General features: G+C 42.5%; 1 long non-coding RNA gene across 2 annotated transcripts in view; it reads left to right on the top strand.

Moving 5' to 3' along the window:
- LOC126515372 (uncharacterized) overlaps positions 1-19,280 on the top strand; it is a 32,111-nt gene that overhangs the window by 2,349 nt on the left and 10,482 nt on the right. The window contains exon 2 of one of the 2 annotated variants that reach the window (XR_007595831.1): positions 17,574-18,002. The exons of the other annotated variant lie outside the window; for it this stretch is intronic. This is a non-coding gene — a long non-coding RNA (uncharacterized lncRNA). The remainder of the gene's footprint in view (positions 1-17,573; positions 18,003-19,280) is intronic. 2 annotated transcript variants of the gene reach the window in all.

The raw sequence follows: 19,280 nt of genomic DNA, 5'->3' as shown, positions 1-19,280 counted from the left end.
CAGTGTTTAAAAGAATACAGTTTCCGTGTAATTATTTCTGGGCATAAGCTAGCCATGTGGGCGGCCGGGTGCTGGGGACGCAGCCCTGCCGCTCCTTCAACATCATTAGACCCCCAATGGGTCACGGCCCACAGGTTGAGAACCACTGCTCTGAAGGGAAGCTCCTGCCGTGTTTAGATCTCTGTGTGTCACCGTTTCTGCCGAGTGCTCTCCCTCCCACCTCAAGACTGTGACTGGGCCTTTCTCCCAATAAACTTAGTCTTCTGAAAGGAATTCTGTGTCAGCTTCCTTTCTGGGCTGATCACTGTGACTGACACAGTTTTTGTCTTATTATCTGTGATAAGCACAAACACGTAGGATTTTAAATCGAACATGCACTAGTCTGCATATTCTTTATATAACAATTGAAATGTAAGACAATTATCTTTATGTTATAGCTATCTTTTTTGAATTTTTTTCAGCATCAGTTGTATATAGATACAGATTTATGATAGATATAGCAATAAAAAGGTGTGTGCGATACATAAACTGGTTTGTTTAAAATATTTTGTATTTGTTTGTTTGTTTATGGAGAAAGAGGAGAGAGAGGAGAGAGAGAAAAAGAGAGAGAGAGAGAGAGAGAGAGAGAGAGAGAGAGAGAGAGAGAGAATACCACTGTATATGTGGATGCAAGAGGACAACTGGTGGGTGTCAATTCTCTCCCTCCACCAAGTGAATTGAGCCCTTGGGGTTGAACTCAGGTCAGCGGGCTTGGCTGCAGTGCCTTAACTGCTGAGCCATCCCCAGCTTCACTAACACAGCTGTAAGCTGAACATGAACTGCTGCGAAATGTTTGCTATAAGCTATCATTTTTTTTGTTCCTGCTATTTAATTCCATATGTTAATGATTTGTGAATATGTACATTTTCTCCATTTACCTCTGTACATGTACATACACACACATATATATCATGTGCAAGAAAAGGAAGTTAAGCATGTAACTGCATATGTAAACAAACACCATGCATACACATAAGCATGCACTGTGTTTAGGTATTTATTGATTTCCTGTTACTTCGGGTTAAGTTCTTTTTGTTAAAAGAAAGGATTTATTTATATTTTGTATGTATGAGTATTTTGTCTGCATGCATGTTTGTGCATCATGTGTGTGCAGGAGGCCAGAAGAGGGCATCAAATCACCCAGAGCTGAAGCTACACACTGGTGTAAACTGCCTTGTGGATCCCTAGGAACTGAACTCAGGTCCTTTGGAAAAACAGCCTGTGCTCTTAAGCATGGAGCCAGCTCTCCAGCCCTCCCCCCAGATTAGTTCTTATTTGTTCTTATGTCAACTTGAACTCTGATCCTCCTTCCTCTCAACTTTATGTTTGTGCAACACTCTGAGGTCAGCCGGCGTTTCCTGGTTTCATCACTTTGACTGTGTGGTTATTGTTTAGTGCTGAGCCAAGCAGCAGCTTGTCTTGAATTTCTTTTCCTAGAGTGGGTGGTTCAGAACTCAACAGCCTGTTTGAATCCTAGGTTGGTATGATTGCAAATCTCCTCTCTCTATTTTCCTTCCTATATAATGGAGATATCAATCACAGGGAAATGGTAAATATTGAATGAGCTAATGTGTGTAAGAGAATTAGAACTTAAGTGACATATCTTTTACTGAGAAGTGTTCCATAAAATATAAATAAATGGCTCTGATTGTTACCTGCTTTTTCATGTCTTTTATCTCCTTGGAGTTCATGGTGCCTAATTCAAACAACTGCTCCATTTGCTTTGAATCTCTTTGTTCTTTATCAGTCGCATGAAGCGTTTCTCATAGCATCTCCCTCCTGTTGCGTTTGTCATATAACCAGTGTGGACGTTGGGCCTTGTGTTAGGTGTTGGTAAGTGTGCTACACAGGGGAGACATCCACCCAAAAGTCCTTGCTCTGCCCAACTTTATCAGCACAGGTTTCCTGTCAGATGTCGCTCTAACTGAGGTGTGGTCTGGTCCCAGTAGTGGGCAAGTGTTGGAAGCAGGACCCTCGGTGTGCCCACATTGAGCTGGTGAACCTGGCTAAGTCCTTGCCTAGAGTTATGGAGGTCCTGTATTCCAACCCTCTCATTGTAAAGACTCAGTGGGAAGCGATTGGAGGATCATTGGGGATTCAGAAGGATTAACTAATTCTCGTGGGACTCATTACTCCCAGTAAAATGAGTTATTACAAAAGAATAAAACGTCTTCCCGCGGAAGTTAAGTGCTAAAGCATTGAAGTTAAGCATGAAGACTTGAGTTCAATCCCCAGAATCCACATTAAAAAGCTAGACATAGCGGTTCATGTTTGTAATTCCAGCAGAGAAGAAGGAGGTCAAGACAGGGATCCCTGGGACTTTCTGGTCAGCCAGTGCTGCCTAGTTAGTGAGCTAAGGGTCAGTGAGAGCCCCTGTTACAACCGTGGTAGGCAGTATTCCTGAGGATGACACCTGAGCTTTTACTCTGGTCTCCACACACATGTGCGTGCATACACACATACCCACACATGCACACACACATGTACATATACACACGTACATGCATAAAAATTTTAAAATATTGGTCAATACTGACCCCTCCCATTCTTTCTTGCTTCCTGCCTTTCTCTCTGGTCTCTTTCTCTCTGCATCCCTCTTGATTCCAGCTCCCATGATGCCATGTAGCTCAAAAGGTCTTTGATATAACTGGTCACTTGCTGGGACCATGTTCTTAGCCCTCTAAAATCTAACAACAGTCATTTTGTTACAGTAACAAAACCAAGATGGACAAATGTGCTGAAAGCTCTCTGCTGCAAGCCGTTCTCCTCCGCATCTCTGGTTCCCCTTGCCACTCTCGCATCCCTAGTTTCCCTTGCCACGCTCTGGGCAAATGTGCTGCCAAGCTTCTCTGCCTGCAAGCCGTCCTCCTCCGCATCCCTGGTTCCCTTGCCACTCTCTGGATTAATATTCTTAATTAATGTTCGTCCTTCCTAAAGCCTACATTTTCCCATTTTTACAATTACTCTTTGCCTGAGGACAAAATATTTTCCTGTGTTTCCAGAAAAGATTTGAACAATGATAAATGCATATTTTGTATACTTTGAGATTCTATTAGGAGGAAGAAGGAGGAAGGGAGATAAAGAAATCCCTTTATTCTATTCTTCTGCCTGATCAACAGCTTGGTTGAACATAGAATTTCAGGTTCAAAAATAATTTTTCTACAGATCAAATTTTAAAAATTTATTTCTATTTTAATTTTTTGAGGCTTCCACACATAAGTATTGTGTTTACATAATTTCTACCTCTACCTCTCCTTACAACTTCTGTGTCCCCCTCTCAAATTCATGACCAGCATGTTCATAAATGATCATTGTTACACACACACACCATACCAAGTTCATTGACGTGTTGCTCACATGTATGCTCTCAGGGCTGACCACTGGGATTTCTGGAAAAAAAACTGATTCCCTGCCTCTGAGCAGCCATTGAACTCTTTATACAAGTGTGAAGCCTTGGGAAATTTTTCCTATCATGTCCGCATGCCAACGTGTGCTGTCCTTATGCAGACCTCTTTAGGTAAACACGCTGTTGGAATGTCGTGAGCACTATCCCTGCCATGTCTAGATGGCACTGTCTAACAGCGGGCATCCTGGCCTCTGTTTTTAAGGCACATTGGTCTTTTAGCCTCCAATGCTATTGTGAAGGAAGAGGCTGCCACTTTAGGTCCAGCCTTTTATCCGAGATCTGATTTTTTTTTCCAAATCTGGAATCATCTAGAAATCTTTCCAAGTCATTCAAGGTTGGCTGTTTCCAATGAAGTCCCCAGTTTCCTTACTTTCCTCATCTTTTGCTTTCCAATCTAATTTCTAGAAATGTGGTTGATGTTGCCTTAGAAACTCTGTATTGAACGTGTTCTTAGCTCCCATACCTGTTATTTCTACAACGATGCCATTGCTCAGAGTAGCATGTTCATTTTGTGATGAGCACACACCTGACTTCAGTCACCTCCTTAGGGTTGACACCGAGTCTGCCCACAGAGTGTAATACACATGCTTGTGCATTTGTTTGCCACAGCACCTCCAAGAGTACAGTGCAATGCCCAGCCTGGGTTTACTAAGACAAGGAATATAAGCGTTTTAGAATTCTTTATCATCCGTGGCATATTAACAAACTGTTTGCTAGTATTTTTTCATGTGTCAATCACCAGAAGCCTTATAATTTATTTTATTGCTAGCAAAACTATTTCTTGAGTTTGTTGTGTGTTTATTCAATTTGCTTCTATTTATTAAGCTTTAATATTTTAGTAGATTTGTTGAGAAACAGATGTTAAACATTTTAGTATCTTGTTGGAAATATCTGGTAAAAGTATTCATTATCTTATGAATTTTTATATTACGTTTTAATAATTATTTTATTTTGGGGGTATGGATGCTTTTATTTATTTATATATATTTATTTATTAAAGATTTCTGCCTCCTCCCCACCGCCGCCTCCCATTTCCCTCCCCCTCCCCTGATCAAGTCCCTCACCCTTGTCAGCCCAAAGAGCAATCAGGGTTCCCTGCCCTGTGGGAAGTCAAGGACCACCCACCTCCATCCAGATCTTTTTTACCTGCACAAATGCCTGTGTACCACTTGTGTGCAGTGCTCATGGAGGCTAGCAAAGGGCATAAGGGGCCCTGGAACTGAAGTTACAGATGGGCTGCTAGCTGCTATGTGGGTGCTGGGAATTGAACCCCAGTTCTCTAGCAGAGTGACCAGTGCTTTTCACTGCTGAGTCATCTCTCCACATTTTATTGAGCCATCTCTCCACAAGCCTACACATTTTATTTTTATGTTGTTTCATAGCATGAAGAGAATTGTATTTTGTAACATTAAGTTTGTCAGCACTGTTCCTGATAAATGGAAAAAAAAATCAACAAACCAAAGAGCAGAGGCAATGTGGAAAAGACACTCCCACAAAGGGACAAGAGGGCTGGAAAAGGCCCATTCTTACTGCGTAGAAGAGAAATGTTCAAATTAATAATTTTAAAAAAAATCCTTAAAATAGTCACTGGGAAACAGCACCAGCAGGGGATTGAGAAGTACCTGAAACCCTGTCACCCCAACTCCTCAGCTAAGGAAATAGATAAAAAGGCAACACTAGTTTTTGTCCATGAAATTAAAGTGACTGAGGATTATATTGTTAGCTCAGTGCGGTTGGATTCAAGTGGGTTTGACCCTTCCTGAAGTTGATTTTTAATAAGCATCTCAAATTGTAAAATTTCCCTCCATTCATCGTGTTGACTAAGGTTTTCTGTCCTGCCTGGTCCTGCAGCCATTCAGTCCCAAAGAATCACACAGAGGGCTACATTAATCATAAACTGATTGACCCAGTAGCTCAGGCTTCTTATTAACTAATTCTTATAACTTACATTAGCCCATAATTCTTATCTGAGTTAGCCACATGGCTTGGTGCCTTTTTCAGCTAGGCAGACACATCTTGCTTCCTCTCTGGCTTTGTCACAACTCCAGACTGAGACTTCCTTCTTCCCCTGGTTCTCATTGCCCCGCCTCTACTTCCTGCACCCCACCTATACTTCCTGCTGGGCTACTGGCCAATTAGAGTTTATTTAAAATATAATTGACAGGGTACAGACCATTGCCCCACAGCATCAGCACAGTGCCTAAACTTAGAAAATTCTATCCCGAGTCAAGTGATAGGGAATCCAGCATAGTGCCATTCTTTGCAGAGTCGTTTACGACCAAAGAGATGTGCAACAAACATCAGGGACATCCCCCAACAGGAGAGGTTAAACATTCATGACGTGTATACTAACAATGTTCCACCAGCAAATGATATTGCAAATATTCTTAAGTGATGTGGAAGCATCTATTATGCTAAGTAAAATGGGAAATGAAGTTATATGACTGCAAGACTTTGCTTTTAATATTTATTTTTATTACTGTGTATGTGTATTTTATTATGTGCATTTGTGCATGTGTGTGTGTGCGCGTGCACATGCATGTGAGCATGCATGTGAGTACAGTCGCCCACAGAGGCCACAAGAGAGCATACGATCTTTTGGAGTTGGAGTTACTGGCAGTTGTGAGCCACACAATATGGGCACTGGAAACTGAACTCAGGTCTTTTGCAAGAGCAGCAAGATTTCAATAACTGATATGAAAATGGTATTAGTGATATTAGTGATGCATATTTAAGAAAATTATGGGTGATCTCTTATTTGACTTAATTTTCTTCCTTATTTGACTTCTAATTTTCTAATGCTTCGTTGTGTGTAAATACCTTTAAAAGAATTGAAGAAAGGCTTGGCATGTATCTCAGCTGATAGAGTTTGCCTAGCACATATGAAGCCCTGGGTTTGATCCACAGTACCACATAAACTGGGTGAGGTGGCACACCTCTCTAACCTCAGCACTTGGGAAGGAGAGGCAAGAAGATCACAAGTTCAGGGTAACACTCTTGCAGTCAGCCTGGACTACATGAGAGCCTGTTACAGAAGGGAGGAGCTGAGGACCGGAGGCAGTGGTATGGTGTGGTATAAGTGCAGAGCATAAACCCCTGTTTGCGCCTCAGTAGGAAAGGACATAAAAACAGAACGTGAATTTCTATATATTTACAATTCTAGCCAAGGAGCACCTGCTAATGTCCAGACAGCTTGCCCTCATAGACAACTGACTGTTGAGACTTTTACTTGGGTTTGTTTCAGTACTTAAATCTAGAACAGCTGGCTACTCCGAGCTTCTAATCTTTCTACCTTCTCCCTTGGGGGCTATCAGTGCATGCCTCTCAGCTCTTCTAAGTAACACTGGCCAGCTACTGCTCCTTCTGGAGTCTCCTCTTCCCAGCATGGAGCATTTGTCTCGGACTGTATCACCAGTAGCTATGACAACCCCTGATAATAAACCAACCACACAACAAATTTTTGTTGAATAAATTAAACATCACTCTGATCTTCTAAATCTTAAATATGTTTTTCAGTCTTTCTCTTAGCCGAACACCCTCTGTTCGTCAATATTCTTGATTTGTGACTCCGAAGAGATCAAATGTGGTCTGACTAATATTTCTCCTGGGTAATAGATCACCAATACCACCCAGGCTTGCATTAATCTCCTTTGCAGTCGTGTTAGCCTGTGGGCTAGTATCGATCTCTGCAATCTAAAAGCTCCAAGCCCCTTGCCCGGCTGTGTCTGCCCCTCCTAACCCTCCACATTTGGGTTTCATCAGCTCTTCTTTGGGGATTATACGGAAGTCCTTGTGTGAATCATTACTATAGTAAGCTCATTAGGTACAAATGCAATAGCTTAGCACCCTGGTTTTGTCTCTTATGTAGACATGCTTCTCCGCAGCCTTATGTCATATGCTAACTTAATCAGCAAGCCTTCTATGTCTTCAAGGTACAGACAGTTTTCTGGGGTTAAAAACCCTCCCTGAAGATGCAGCTGAAACTTTCTGGTAGCCAGGGCAAATTTTCTCAATAAATTCCAAATCTCTTTACTATCTACCCTGTGGGGTTTTTCTTTCTTTGATTATTTGGTTTTCCTTTAATTTTGCAGATACCAATAGGAATAATTTTGCCTTTTAAAGGTATCAGCAGAATAACAGTTTAAAAGGTACCAACAGAAATATTGTCCATTTGGCCGGCTTGCATTTAAATGTACCTCTGCTGCTGCTTAGCCATGGAAAACAGAATGCAAACATCAGTACCCTTGCTTTAATAACCAAAAATATAAGCCAGATGTAGTTGTACATTCCTCTGATCCCAGCACTCTGGAGGCAGAGACAGGTAGATCTCTGTGAGTTCAAAACCATCCTGGTTTACACAGTGTGGTATTGTCTCAAAATCAAGTGTGCTAGGAAAACCACATACTGGGGAAGAAAATTATTCCTGGTCTTCACTAGAGGTGATAGTCCAGTAGTCTCCAAAACTGCTGGGTTCTCTAGACCCCTTTCTACAACTATGTTATCTCTTTTATACAGCCCAAATATAACTTACTAGTCATTTCCATCCGGGTCATTTGGAAATCATATAAAAATATAGAGGATGGCTCAGTGGTTAAGAGCACTTGCTGCTCTTGCAAAAAACCTAGGTTTGGTTTCCAGCACCCACAGGAGAGTTCACAGCTACCTGTGGTTCAGCTCCAGAGAATCTGATGCCCTCTTCTGGCCTTTATGAGCACTGCACACACATAGGGCACATACATGCAGGCAAAGCACGTGCATAAAATAAAAATGAATAAATAATTTTAAAAAGACAAGGCTAGTAAAGGCCTGGAGAGAGGAATGTGAGGTTAAGAGTGAGTACTGCTCTTGTAGAGGAGCTGGTACCCACAATGGGTAGTATGTAATCATCTTAAGTTCAGGTCCAGGGATCCAATGCCTTCTTCTGCCCTTCTCAGACACCTACACATCCATAGTATACATACACACAGAGAGATACAAAATGCATACACACAATTAAAATAATATACATTTCAAAAAGAACAATAACAACAACATCCAAGCATATAAAGTTGGTCATGTCCTGAGGAATAAAGCCTGATGTTGACTTTTGGCCTCCACACACACCTCTCTGCAGTTTGCATGTGCACACACATATATGCACACATGAAAATTACCTTTTTTCCCCTCTCCACCCAGTGTTTTAGATAGTTAGATCTTCTTTTTGCTCCTCAACCTCACCAGGCACCTTCTAGGTCCTTGGCACAGGCTGCCCCCTTGGCTTAAATCACCCTCAAAGATCTGTAAAGAGTGTGACTGTGTTAGCTACTAGTTGGTAGCTGCATCTGAACTATACCAAAGCTAAACTTTCCGATCACATTCTTTCCCCTATGCTAAATTAGATTCCTGAAAACATAATATCATCCCACTGTATTTATCAGCAGAAAGGTAGCAATGTGGCAATTTTAATTTTCTAATTCACATGATGACTGTCCTACATCAGGGAGGTATGGGGATTTCTCTTCCAGTTTTACATACACCATCAACTCATTATCCCTGGCGGACACCTTCAAGGCCTGCAGGTTCCGAGACACAGAAGAGAGCATCAAACTCTGTTTACTTGTTCCTTGCTCTATGGGCCCATCAACTACTTTGTAGTGACCCATGCCAATTGGTTCAGGGCATCAGTTGCTGAGTCTTCCTTGAGGCTCTTGCTTTCCTACTTGATGCATTGTTGTCAGGAAGACATTTCCTGTTCATGTCTTCTACCTACATATTTAAGTGTTTTCCATCCTAAGTAAGCATTGATCCTGCAACTGCAGCTGAACCTATTGAAGCCTGAGGTATGACACCATAGGCAGCTTGACTTTTTTATGCTTCGTAATTTTATGAATAGAAGGTTCATTTTTATTTTATGGCTTAGCAACTTCAATATATATTATTTTCTGTATTAAGTCAAGAAATTCTGTTTTTTTTTCCCACTTAGATAAAGGGTTCTTTTAAGTATATCCAAACTGCCAGCACCACTACTTTAGGTCTGGGGTCATTAGTAAGTAAAATGAAGCCTAACTGAACATGGGCCTATAGTTCCAAGATAAGTCAATCTGAAACCCAAGATAGTTATTAGTTGGGAGAATAAACAGCCTGGATACACTGAACTGTTGCATTAGGAGTGGCAGGGCTGCATCCCCAGCACCTGGCCGCCCGCATGGCTAGCTTATGCCCGAAATAATTACACGGAAACTGTATTCTTTCAAACACTGCCTGGCCCGGCTAGTTCCAGCCTCTTATTAGCTAGCTCTTACATATTGTTCTAACCCATTTCTAATATTCTGTGTAGCCCACGAGCTGGCTTACCAGGGAGGATCTTAACCTGCGTCTGTCTGGAGCGGGAGAATCATGGCGACTCCTCTACTAAGATTCTTTTTCCCAGCATTCTCTTCTGTCTACTCTGCCTACCTAATTTTCTGTCCTATGAGGGCCGAGGCAGTTTCTTTATTATTAACCAATGAAAGCAACAGATAAGATACAAGACCCACCTCCATCACTGAACACAGTCAGATTCATATCCCAAGGATGGAATGAGATGCCACCATTCTCCCACAATGCACCCTAATTTAATTTATGTTTATGGACTGTTTATGTCTAGAATTTACCATTTATAAATACATAATATATAAATGTAATAATAAGCTGTGGTTGGTCATGAGTAAGCAAAACCACGAGTAGCAGTCAACTTCCATGGCTATGGAAAAATAACCTGAGACAAGCAACTTGGTGGAGAAATGGTTTACTTGGCTCATGGTCTCCATGGGTTCAGTCCATGGTCTTTTTGACCCCAGTGCTTCCAGGTCTGTGGTCAGGAAGGACATGGTGGCAGGGAACACATGCTAAAACAGAGGTGCTCACTGTTGGGGAGGAGCCAAAACACAGAGGGCTTTGAAAACAGAGCCCTTCCCTCAAATATCTGTGAGCTATACATTCATAGGTGGATTAATCCACCTGATGGAGGCAGGGACCTCATAAATCAGTTACTTCCCCAAGGCTCACCTGCTACATTGGGTACAAATTTTGAACAAATAAGGTTTGGGGGATATTTAAAATGAAGCACCTAATAGCTGGTAAGTTAAAAAAAAATGGAAGCATCAATCAATCGGCTTATCTACTGATGATCAGTCAGCTAGAACCTGTCAGGCCTATCGTCTATGTGTCTTCTATTTTATCATCTGTGTATCTATTTATCATCTATCTATCTATCTATCTATCTATCTATCTATCTATCTATCTATCTATCTACCTATCCTCTTTTCGTTGTAAATTTATTCACATTCTTGTCTTATCAGCTATAACCTAGAACTTCCCTTCTGTCCTTGTAGAATCCATTTTTAGAAAGACCTGTGCTAAATCAGTTTGGCGCATATGCTCCTAACCAACCCACCCCTATCACCACTTTTGGAATCTTATCATCCTACATAGCTTCATAGTTTGAGTAGCATTCCCTGTCCTCAATATTTCCTCTTACTAACTTATCTCACTGACCCCTCCTTCTCCTTAGTTATAAACTCCTATTTGTCCTTGCTGGAGCTGGTGTTGAGTCTAGTCTCTTTCTTCTCATGCAAGACCCCATTGCAGTGGTATCTGCTATTTAGCCCCACATCCCTTCTTGATTCTTTCCTCCCAGCTTTAAAATACCATTTTCCCTTATCTATTTTATGTGTATGGATGGTTTGTCTGCATGTGCTTTTGTTTCTGGTGCCCTTAGAGTTTAGAAGAGGGTGTCAGATCCCTCGGGACTAGAGTTACAGACAGTTTGTGGGTGCTGAGGATTGAATCTAGATACCCTAGGAGAGCAGCCACTGCTCTTAACCATTGAACCATCTTTCCACCCTATTTCCACAGCTATGGCAAACTTTACAATGTTATCCTAGGGCTAATGTTTCCTACTGTGCTCCTCAATGCTTATCTGTCTCTGTGGATCCTCCTTTAGCATTTGCAAAGGAGATCTCTTAATACTTAAACATATATGGAATTTTCAAACATTAAACATAAATAAGCTTATATAAGCATAAGTCATAGTCATAAAATGAAGTCAGTCTCGTCCCAGAGAAAGGAGACATTGAATATAGCGTGGTCTACCATCTGTGAAGTTGTGAATGATCTAAGTCCAAATTAAAGCCTAGTACACAAAGCCAACGCCAGAAAGACAAAATGCACATCCTGGCCCATACAGGGCTTCTGTCCCCTTTTGTTGCCTTAGGCTGTCACCTAAGGAAATGCTTACAGTCAGGCTGGGAGAGAGCTTGCAGACTGAGTGGAAATGGAACACTTTCCCCTTTCCTATAATATCTGTACAACCTGGGGTCTCCAATGTGTCAAACTCTTATTGATAATATGCTGTGAATATTTGGTGCAATCCTGGGAGATTGTCCTTTCCAGTGAGCATCCTGATAACCAGGAGTTAAGGACAAAACTGCACTACCCACCCACACACACTAACTCATAGACTGGATCACTAATCAACAATGCGACTGTATTAGGGGCAGGGCCTCCCAGAAGTTATCAGGACAGAATGAGATAATAATATGGCCCTAACTCAATAAGACTGATTCCTTATAAGAAGGGGAAGAGACAGACAATAAGCTATGCAAGGACACAGCAAGAAGGCTGCTGGGAGCGTAGGAGAGAGATCTCAGGAGAAAGAAAGTCTTCTACAGCTTGATTTTGGACATCTAGTCTCTGGAGAGCTATGACTTCCTCCTGCTTAGGCTAACTTGTCTATGATATTTGCTACAGCATTTCTAGCCGACTAATTCTCCAGCCCCTCACCCCCGCCCAGCTCCCTTCCACTCTCCCTTTCTGCCCCCACCAGACAGGGTCTTGCAGTCCACACTGGGCTGGAATTCACTGTGTAGCCCAGGTTGAACTCATGGTTGTCCTGCCTATGACTCTTGAGTTCTTGGGATCTAAACTAGTTCTATTCTGGAGTCTTTCTGTGGCATTTGGCTAGTCTTCTAAAGTCTTAGTGGTTGTAGATGGACGTCTTTCCTGTGTGCTAGCTGCTGTGAACAGCGTCCTCTGGCTCAGAAGCCTCGGGCAGCTTCTTACACTTGTTTGTACTGTCTGGGTGATCCTCTGGTCCCCGATTCAGCCGCTGTCTCCTTCTGTTCTCCCCCTACCCTTGGCTTCTACTTTCTTATTTTCTTCCTTCACTTCCTAGGCTGGCTGGCTGAATAATGGTCCCCCATAGGCATTCACAGTCTAATCCACAGAACCAATGAAATGTATCCTTACCAACAAAGAAGGATTTATAGACATCATTAAGCCAACATTTTGAGTCGAATCCGAGATGATCTAACTGGGCCCAATGTCTCACCATTGTCTTAGTCTCATTTCTGTTGCCATGACAAAACACCATGACAAAAAGCAGCTGAGGGAAGAAAGGGCTGATTTGGCTCTCGGTGCCAGGTTAGAGTTCATCACCGTAGGGAAGTCAGGGTAGGAACTCCAAACGACTAGCCACATCACACCCACAGCCAAGAAGAGGGAAAAATCAACATGCCTATGTATTTGTGGTTTGCATGCAGCTTGTTTATCTACTCTTACACAGCTCAGGACCCTCTGCCTAGGGAGTAGGGCTGCCCACAGTGAGCTGGCTCTTACCAAATCACTTACCTTAGTTGAGACAATTTTTCATAGACATGCCCACAGCCCAATCTAATGTAGATAATCCCTCACTGAGATGCTTTTTTCTCGGTAACTCTAAGCTGTTTCCTATGTAGATAATCTCTCACTGAGACTCTCCTCCTGGGTGGCTCTAAGATGGTTCATGTTGTCAATCAATACTGACCATCATGAGCACCATCCACCTAAAAGGGAGACAGGGACACCAGACACAGGTAACAAAGTGGTGGCTGAAGCATGGAAAGAAAGAGGGAGAAAAGGCGAAACTTTACACATGTTGGTGTAAAAAAAAAAAAAGCCAAGAGTCAAAGGATCCACGAGGCATCAGATAACAGACACAGGCTTACCTTAGAGCCTCCAGGAAGAGCCCAGTCCTACCATCTAAAACTTCAGACCTCCAGAATTGCAAGGTAATAAATGTTAAGCTACAAAGCCTGGTTCAGGGAAGTAAGGAACCCACAGCAGGTGTCTGGGAAGCAGAGTGAAGTCTGTTCGTGTTTTTCAGCTGTTGTTTGTGAAACACAAGAACACAAATAGATTTTCATTCACTTCAGTGAGAGTTCTACTGATGATAGTGAGAAATTAGATGTGTGACAATGTTTAACGTCGTACAGGGTCTGCGGAGAAGAAGGTAACTAACACAACGGGCATTTCTATAGTGAGAGTTTATGTGTGACTTAGCCAGTATTCTGCTGCAGTCACAAAATGCCTGGTACTGTAACTCACAATGAGCAGAAATGTCTTTGGCTCATAGTCCTACAAATTAGCAAGTTCCAGCTCAAGAGGCAATATCTGTCCTGGGCCTCCTTGCTGTGTTGGCTCACAGCTGAGGAGAAGAGCTCCAGAGTGGCACTGAAGTCTCTCTTACAATAAACCTACCCTAACTTTACAGCCCACTCTGGGTATAATGGTGTGGATCCATGTGTGTAGTGGAGCCCCCAGTCCCAAGCCACCAAGAAAGGCCTTACTACTCCAACACTTGCTGCACTAACACAGAAGTTTCCAGTACATCACTTCCCTACACTCCCCTCTATGATCCTAGTCACTTTATAGAACTTTCTTGTCTTAGGACCTTTGCAGTGGCTTCCTATAAACTCCCTTCCTATAAACTCTTACCTGAGAAAGCCAGAGGACTAGTCTCCATTAAGGACATTGGTCAAAAGGCAAGAAAGATAGCTTAGTGGTTAAGAGCATTTGCTGCTCTTGCAGAGGACCCAGGTTCAGTCCATTATCGTGATGGGATCATCATGGCGAGCAGGCAGGCTGAGAATCTTTTTTTTTTCATATTTTTTTTTTATTGAGAATAGGAAAAAAAAGTTTCCGCCTCCTCCCAGCCTCCCATTTCCCTCCCCCTCCCCCCACTCTTCTCCCCCTCCCCCTGCTCTTCTCCCCCTCCCCCCACTTCTCTCCCCCTCCCTCTCCAATCCAAAGAGCAGTCATGGTTCCCTGCCCTGTGGAAAGTCCAAGGTCCTCCCCCCTCCGTCCATGTCTAGGAAGGTGAACATCCAAACTGGCTAGGCTCCCACCAAGCCAGAACATGAAGTAGGGTCAGAACCCCTTGCCATTGACCTTGGCTTCTCATCAGTCCTCATTGTTCGCCTCAACTATGTTCATAGCAGCATTGTTTGTAATAGCCAGAACCTGGAAACAACCTAGATGCCCTTCAATGGAAGAATGGATGAAGAAAGTGTGGAATATATACACATTAGAGTACTATGCTGCGGTAAAAAATAATGACTTCTCGAATTTTGCATGCAAATGGATGGAAATAGAAGACACTATCCTGAGCGAGGTAACCCAGACCCAAAAAGATGAACATGGGATGTGCTCACACATAATTGGTTTCTAGCCACAAATAAAGGTCACGGAGTGTATACCTGGTGAACCTAAAGAAGCTAAACAAGAAGGTGAACCCAAGAAAGAAAACATATAGTTATGCTCTTGGCTAAGGGAAGCAGGCTGAGAATCTTACACTGTGCAGGTAACAGGAAGTCAATTGATACACTGGGCAGTTTCCTGAACATAGAAAACCTCAAAGGCCACCCCACAGTGACATATGGCCATACCCACTATGACAAAATGACACCTCCTAATAGTGCCACTTCCTTTGAGGTTATGGGGGCCAATTACATTCAAACTACCAGAGTAATCTTCAAAGTTAAGTGAATTATGGTGACTATCTCATTTAAAATGAAAGTTCCAAGCAACCAAGATGCTTAGCAGGTAGAGGCATGTGCCTCCATCATGCCTGATGATTTGAGCTAGATTCCTGAGCCCTATGTGGTAGAAGGAGAGAATGGACTCACACCAGTTGTCCTCTGATCTCCACATGGCATGATGGCGCTTGTACACACACACACACACACACACACACACACACACACACACCCCGCACACAACTTGAAGGTCCCCCCAGCATACACAAGTTCTCATTTCTATTCCTATTACTGTCTTTATAACAAAACTTGAGCTTTGCGCATAGTCATTATTTTCCATTTTCACTGGAATGCAAGACACACAGGAGCAGTACCACTTTCCTTCTTACTTGCCGATGAACTGTGGCAGGGAGAATCATATGACATAATAAAATTATATTCAATACAAATGTTTATAGACTAGACCATGCAACCTCATAATTACTGGAGGTTGGAAGGAATCCATAAAGTCAGAGCAATTCTTCTTCTGGTGACTACTGAGGCTCAGCCCAGAGGTTATAGTCTTAATTGTCCGTTTCCATCCTAAAAACCAGGCCCAGAATTCAGTGTGGCCATCTGTGCCCTGCTGGAGAGCCGAGGTGCCCACAGGTCTGTTGCAAACTGCAAAGGTTGCAGCTTTAGTTATCTAACACCTGCAGTCCTCCCAGCTCCAATTATCTACACCTCTGGTTCCAAACCAAGCATGGATGCAGAAAGCTTAAGGCCATGGTGTTCTTGGTCAATTCTCCCTTCATTCCATGTTCTGTCTGATATCATTCCTGAACATATCTACCCCATGTTAATCATTATGATCTCTATTCCATAATCAAATGTCTGATTTCTTTTATGTGGCTGTTGATTCCATTGGTTATTCTATTGGCTCACCCATCCTTCTAATGGTTGGCCCATTGATCTTCTAAAATCAAAGCAAAGCTAGCCCTAGCTCATAATTGGGGAGTGTTTTGTGAGATACTCCCATGAAGCACCTGGATGGCACCCATCCTCCTGGACTATTCTTAGTGAGTTTGCCTGCCCCACCTCATCATATTCCAAGTGCACTGGTGATCAGCAAAGGAGCCCTGCCTGACCTCTGCAGCTTCTTTCTCCTTCTAGCCCTGCCTCAAGGTTGGACTTTTGGTTTGCTTGACTCTGCTGTGGATTTGGGAGTTCACCCTTGTCTCTGCTGTTGGTTGGTTGTAAAATTATCTTAGCTCCAGTCTCCTCATTTTTGAAGCTGCAATAACAGTAACTACTATATTGTTATGAAACTTAATGAGACAGCATATGGAATATCTTGGATATGCATCTGCTAGTGCTGAAAATTTAATGATGGCCTTTGTAGTATAAATTTTAAAAGCATGAGAGCTGGCCACAATTTGAGCTGTTGGCAGTCGCTCACAAATGCAAGTGAGGTCTATTAAATATCAGAGTCCTTCTTAAGTCACATGACTGCATGGTGGTTGGTTTTTGTCAGTTTGACACAAAAGAGTTACCTCCAAAGAAGAAAAGTCAGTTGAGGAACTGCCTGCATCATATTGCTCTGTGGGGCATTTTATTGATTAATTGTTGACATTGAAGGGTCCAGCCTACTGTGAGTGATTCCATTCCTGGTTAAGTGAGCCTGAGTTATATAAGAAAGCAGGCTAGGAGAGCTATAGAGAGTAAGGCAATAAGCAATGTTCCTTCACGGCTTCTCTCCAGTGCCTGCCTTCAGGATCCTGGTGAGATCCTTCCGTCAATGATGGGATATGACATGGAAGTGTAAGACAGATAAACCCTTTCCTCCCCCTCCAGTTCTTTTTGGTCAGTGTTTAGTTACAGCGACAGAAGACAAACTAAAACACCTTCTGAGAATGTATGATCTGAACTGAACTATAAGGAAGCAATTGAACGAATTCGTTGGAAGGACATTATATGAAACAAATGGCGCATACTCTTCAAATGAAAGGGTGTCATAAAAGGCAAAACTATTAGTTTAGATTAAAGGAAACTAGTATATGATAACCAAATGTAATGCAAACCATACTGTAGCCTAGATGTTTTAAAAACAGCACAAAGGACTGCAAGAACAACTGAGAAACTTTGAACATATGGATTTCTGTCTCAGAGAGAGAAAGAGAGAGAGAGAGAGAGAGAGAGAGAGAGAGAGAGAGAGAGAGAGAGAGAGGGAGGGAGGGAGGGAGGAAGAGAGGGAGAGAAGGAGGGAGAGCACATTGATTAAGACAAAACAATGACAAATAATCTAAATTTTTTCTTCTCGTTTTTTTCTCTTGTAGTGCTGGGATTGAACCTAAAGCTGCATGCATGTTAGGCACGTTTCTGCCATCTCTACCATAGCCACAGCTCTGGACATTTTCTTTTAAAAGTGAAAATTTGTAAACACACCTCTGAGAGATTTATTGAAAATAGAAGAAACAGATTTACTTAAGAAAACAGAGAATCAATTCTCTACAAACTAGTCCAACTGTGTGTCAAGTCACGTTCCCAGAAACCCATCTGTCATTCTCATTGAGAATGACATTTCTCACAGTTGGGAACTTCTCAGAGGAATCTACAAAGTAAACTATTTTCTCCAGTGTTTCTGAGCCAAGTGATCCTCCCAGAACCCCGATTTGTCTCTCCTGAGGGATAGGGGAAGCTGAAATCTGAGATATTCTGAAGGTCTCCTTTGCTGTCTGTCTTCTAGCTCAGGAAATGAAGACAAGGTAAAGGTGGGAGAGCAGAGAGTTTTCACCCCACCCCCAGCTCCCAGATGCCACTTTGCTTTAGACTGACTGGAGGCCTCTCACCGTTTCAGCAAGCATCATTTGTACAAGTCTTGTTCTTGCTTGGAGTACTCCCTCTTGCTCTTTTGGAATGGTTAGAGGCAACAGTTTGTCTTGTACTGTGTGATGGTTGATCTTGATTACCAGCTCAGCAGGATTTAGAATCACCATGGAAATGAGTCTGATTAGCTTAATGGAGGTGATACCACCCTAAACGTAGGTGGTATCATTTTACAAGCTGGAGTCTCAGACTAAGTCCAAAGAAGGCAAGCTGAGCTGCAGCATCCTCTCTCTGTTTTTTGATTGGACACAATGTGACCAGTCCCTTCAAGTACCTGCCCCCATGACTCCCTGCCACGGTGGATGCATCCTCAAACTGTGAGCCACAATAAGCCCAGCCTCCTCAAGTTGCTTTGTTTGGGTATTTTGTTGCACCTCAAGGAAAGTAACATATACACCCTGAGTCCCACCACACCATTGTGAAGAGTTTGTTTAACTTGATCACCCTTTTGATGAGGATGGTTTTGGTGGGTTTTGATGAGGATGCTCACTGATTTGAAATTCCAGGCTTGCGTCTTAGAAATGAAACTCAGGGATTGAAGAATTCGTTATGGGAAATAAAACAGATCTGGTGTGGGTTTTTTGTTTGTTTGTTGGTTGGTTTGTTATACTGGGTTATGTTCTTGAATTACTCTTGAAAAGAAATAATATAAAACAAGGCTTAAATCGCTCCATGCTATAAATTAGTAGGTATCTGGGAACTATCCCTCAGATCTAGGCAGAGCCAGAAAGGAAGCCAGGGAAAAGGGAAAAAATCAATAAGAAGACTCTGCAGCTTCCTGTAGCCCAAACAACTTGGAAAATCAGAAGCTTAAGAAAGAACAGAGTCAGTGGGAAATCCCTTGGTCAATTAGATTGACTAATAACTTCCAGGAACGCTTTCTGACATGCAGCCTCACCACGTTGTATAGAATTCATTTTCTATTATCTGGGGTACAGCTCTTTCTTGCAGTAACCTTGAGTTAGTAGCACTTCAGGGAATGAATAGAAAGTAATTGGTTCTACCCCAGAAATGGAGAAAGAGAGAGAGGGAGAGATGAGATAGCAAAGTCAGAGATAAGATGGAGAATAAGTATCAATAAGTAAAGAGAGCACGAGAGAGAGAGGGAGAGAGAGAGAGAGAGAGAGAGAGAGAGAGAGAGAGAGAGAGAGAGAGAG

The sequence above is a fragment of the Alexandromys fortis genome, unplaced genomic scaffold, assembly GCF_014885135.2.
Source record: "Alexandromys fortis isolate MF-2015 unplaced genomic scaffold, M_Fortis_MF-2015_v1.1 scaffold_138, whole genome shotgun sequence".
Classification (NCBI taxonomy): Eukaryota; Metazoa; Chordata; class Mammalia; order Rodentia; family Cricetidae; genus Alexandromys; species Alexandromys fortis.
The sequence above is the reverse complement of the archived record's forward strand: the minus strand, read 5'-3'. Positions and strand labels throughout refer to the sequence as shown.